Source organism: Saimiri boliviensis, chromosome X (genome assembly GCF_048565385.1).
Source record: "Saimiri boliviensis isolate mSaiBol1 chromosome X, mSaiBol1.pri, whole genome shotgun sequence".
NCBI classification, from domain to species: Eukaryota; Metazoa; Chordata; class Mammalia; order Primates; family Cebidae; genus Saimiri; species Saimiri boliviensis.
The window spans coordinates 119,818,648-119,823,479 of record NC_133470.1 but is presented as its reverse complement, the minus strand read 5'-3'; positions in this window follow the sequence as shown (position 1 = coordinate 119,823,479).

Here is a 4,832-nt window from a genome sequence, read left to right as displayed (position 1 = left end):
TCAGAAAGATATCAGAGATACTCACCAGGTAAATATACGATGACTTCTTAATCATCAGAACAATGTGTCAAATGATGTGGAAATAGAAAAGCATGTATCTATATTCTAATGGTTATGTATTTGTTGAAACAGACATATTTTGGGACAAAGACATTATTATAATGGAGGTAATATGTACATGCTGTCAATGTTCTTTCAACTTGATGTCCTCTAAACTATCATCCAGTTACCAAAGATGTCCCATTAAGTTGTCCTTAGCAGACAAATGATAGACGTATCTTTGGGCAGCTGACCTTTCTGCTTTCCTCAAATCAGACCATAGGAGAGGATATATTCTAGGCATAGATATATTGCTAACCTTCTGAGTATATTTTGAATACATTTATATATTCATTGTTGCCTTATAAAACTGCTAGAGTAGGTCTGTCTACCCTAGCAAAAGAAACAGAAATTTAAATATACTGTGAGTTGAGTTTTTAAAACCACAAGATATGTTTATTGCAGTTTGTTTGGTTATTCAATAAAAGTTTTGGTTTGAATTTCTCAATGATTGCCTTGTTTGTATTGACTATGAATGTCTAGTCAAGTATTTTGGGTTCATATTAACTGCTGCACAGAATTGCTTACTTCAGCTAAAAAAAAAATTATTTCTGGCCGGGCACAGTGGCTCATGCCTATAAGCCCAGCATTTTGGGAGGCAGAGACGTGTGGATCACTTGAGGTCAGAAGTTCAAAACCAGCCCAGCCAACATGGTGAAATCCTGTCTCTACTAAAAAAGCAAAAGTTAGTCAGGCATGGTGGTAAGCACCTGTAATCCCAGCTACGCGGGAGGCTGAGGCAGGAGAATTGCTTGAACCCGGAAGGCACAAGTTGCAATGAGTGGAGATTGTGCCGCTGTACTCTACACTGGGTGACAGAGCAAGACTCTGTCTCGAAAAAAAAAATATTTCAAAGATATGTGTATGAATTGTTGTGTATGTAGACAATGTCTGATGCAGGCATCATTTTAATGCAAAAGGTCCCATCCTACTTATATTAGCAGTATACACATAATTTGCTATAAAAATTAAAATATTTAACACTGATGACAAGTAATTCATATTTCTGCAATTATTAGGGATTTGTACACATTTTACTTAATTTTACATATCAGTTTTTGTTTGTCAAGTAGTATAATACTTCCATTAAGGCACTGAAAATTCTATTTAAGTTATTGTCCAATTGACATATTCCTATTGTTTTGCAAATACATTTTAAAATATAAGGAACAAGTCCATTTGGTTTTCTTTGTTTATGTTCTATTACAATTTTTTGTTATTCTCAGCACAAGTAGGCACCACCTGAATGGTTAAGGTTAAATTAATCACATGTAGAGTTATTACTAAAGAATACATAAATTACAGAAAAATAACATGCATTAATTGATCTTTTGGAGACTAAATATTCTGCTCCGTAACTTTCCATTCTAATATGTATTAGAATAACAATAAGTTGACCAGATGGGTTTAATAGCATCCTTTAGAATTGGAATTTGCTTCTATGCCAAGTATAAAATAAAGACTTCAGTAATTTCATGATCCCACTCAAAATCTTCTCCTCAGGCCAGCTTCGCCAGAAGGTGTAAACATACTGGAGAGGCTGTATTTCTACTTTAAACAAACAGGTTAATATAGAAGGTCAATGTGGCCTTAATACATAGCTGGGCAAACACCTCAAATAAAATATGATAGCATATACAGAATATTATTTATTTGTGAAGTTTAGAATAAGTATTTTCATTTTTGAAAACTGATATGACTCCCAAAAACCTCTAGACAGGATTTATGCAACCAAGGTGTAAATTTGAATTTTTAACTCCCTTAAAATACCCGATAATTTCAGGTTTTTCTCTTCTTTCCTTATATGGTAATAATACTCATAGGCAAATGCCTTCCTTCCTTGGCTGGATTGATAGGTAAATCGAGAGGGATAGCAGAATAAAAACTGTCTTTTGTACCCCACTAGGTAACATACATGAAATGTGTGGCAAAACATGTATATCTTTACATTAGTTGGGCTGTCCACCTGTTTAAAGCTTTTCTAAACATAGATAATAGCTTCAGAAGAAATTAGGTGGCTAATATGGTAGTGCTTACTATTGTAACTGCAGTTGTAGAGTGACAACTAATATCTCAGCTCTCTTTGAATTTGAATACTAGATAGTATTCCAAGTAATTCTTAAAATAGATTCAGGCTTGATTATAATTGACAATCAGACCTTTGGGTTTCAAATCCCTAATACACTGTATATCATTCTGAAGACCGAAGTTTTTTTCTGATATTTTATTTTCCCATTTTTATTCCCAAATTCTTCACTTTTCCCTAGCCCCATTTGTTGCCCAGTTGTTCGTATTTTTCTTATTTCTTGGAAGAAGATGCCAGTGAGAATCTGGTTTGCATTTTTCTAAGGAATTGGCCTCTAATGGGGCATGAGTAGCGTAAGTGGAAGTAACATAAGAATAAGAAGACATGTCCCCATGTCCCAAATCTGTCAAAGTATATGACATTGGACAAATTAATAACTATGCATCTCAGTTTCCTAATATGTGAAAGGAGGAGTTTGGACTACATGACTTTAAAGACCTATACCAACTAAAAACATTGTATGAGTTCATGGAAAAGGAATGATTTATTCATTTTTTCATTCAAAAAACTGGTTAAAAAGATACAAAATTTACCATCTTAACCATTTTTAAATGTAATTCAATAGTAAATACATTCACATTATTATGCAGCAAATCTCTAGAACTTTTTCATCTTGTGGATCTTAATTATATACCCCTTAAACAACTCCCCTTTTCCCATTTCCCTCAGCATTCCCTACCATTTATTTTTTCCTATGATTTTGACTAATTCGTAGACTTCATATAAATGGAGTCATTCAAGATTTGTCTTTTTGTGACTGTTTCATTTCACTTAGCATCATGTCATCAGCATTCATCTATATTGTAGCATGTGAGAAGATTTCTTTCATCTATTAGGCTGGATGATATTCCATGGTATGTATATACCACATTTTCTTTATCTGCTCATCCCTTTATAAGCATTTGGGTTGCTTCCACAACTTAACTATTATAAACAGTACTGCTACAAGCATGGATGTGTAAATCTCTTTGAGACTACCCTTTCTGTCTTTTGGGAATATACCCAGAGGTAGGAATAGTAGATCATATGGTAGTTCTATTTTGAATTTTCTGAAGAACGGCCATACCATTTCTATACCAGTTGAACCATTTTACAATCTCAACAGCACACAATTGTTCCAATTTCTCCATATGCTCAGCAATACTTGTTCTTTTCCATTTTTCTGGTAATAGACAACCTAATGTATATGAAATGATATCTCATGTGGCTTTGATTTTGATTTCTCTGATGATTAGTGGTGTTGAACATCTTTTCATATCCTTGTTGTGCATTTCTGTATCATCTTTGGAGAAATGTCTGTTCAAGTACTTTCCTTGTCTTTTAAATTGGGTTATTTGAGTTTTTGATGTTGTAGGAGTTCTTTATGTATTCTGGATATTAACCCTTTATTGATATTTAATTTGCAAATATTTCTCCCATTCCATGGGTTGTCATTTCACCCTGTCGATTGTGTCTTCTGATGCACAAAAGTTCTTAACTTTAATAGTCTTATTTGCATACATTTTGTTTTTGTTGTTTGTACATTTGATGTCCTATCCAAGAAATTATTGCTAATTCCAGCATTATGAAGCTTTCCCCTATGTTTTCTTTAGGAGTTTTGCTTTAGATCTTTAATTGATTTTTAGTTAATTTTTGGATATGATATATGGTAAAGGTCAAACTCCATTCTTTTGCATGTGGATATCCAGTTTTCCTAATACCATTTGTTGAAGAGACTGTCTTTTCGTCACCTTGGCACCCTTGTTGAAGATCATTTGATCATATAAGCAAGGCTTTATTTCTGGGCTTTTTATTCTATTCTGGTGTTCTGTCTGTCTTTATGCCAGCATGATGCTATTTCTTTTGGTAGGAAAAACAAAATTCCTGGTGCCACTTGCATGTTTGCTTTCCAGAGGTGATGGCCTCCTATAAGCTTTCCTTTTGTCCCTGGATGAAGGCTTTTTAATTTGGTAAGACCACATTTTCCCATGCTTCCTGTTCATCACTAAAGTGATAGCTATGAACCTTAATAATAGGAAACTGGAGGCTAGGTGGGTTTCTTTTGTCCTTATGAAAGAATTTAGCATAAGAAAAGAAGGTTTAAGTTAACCTTAAAAGAGTGAGTTTGCTCCCAGCTATGCCACATGTAGGGATCAGGGACCACAATGGGAAAAGTTAGAAAAGAGTAAAGAAGGAGAGGAAAAAAAAGGAAAAAAAAAAAAACCCAGGTCCTTTACCCAAACCTGGTGCTTAGGCACCTCCACATGGACACCCCTTAGTTTCACTGGCCATGGCCAGAAACCTCTAGTTGCCTCCATGTTTAGCTGCTGCTCACCAAGGGTCCTAAGCTGGAAAGGAAAAGAGAGAAAGAGAGAGATTTCCCCATATGAAGCAGAAAGGAAAAGGAGAAAATTAAATCCCAAACTTTGGGCTTACCTCCTGGCTGGCTCACCAAAATATGTTACCAGTAGAGGGTGTCCAGGTTCTTGTCATCTAGAATAAAGAATTGGACAAAATGCTCAAACAAAGCAAGAAAAGAAAGAAGCAACAGAAGCAAAGATTTATTGAAAACGAGAATGCACTCCACAGTATGGGAGAGGTCCTGAGCATAGGAACTCAAGAACCCTGTTTCAGAATTTTCTGGGATTTACGCTCTAGAGGTTTCCAC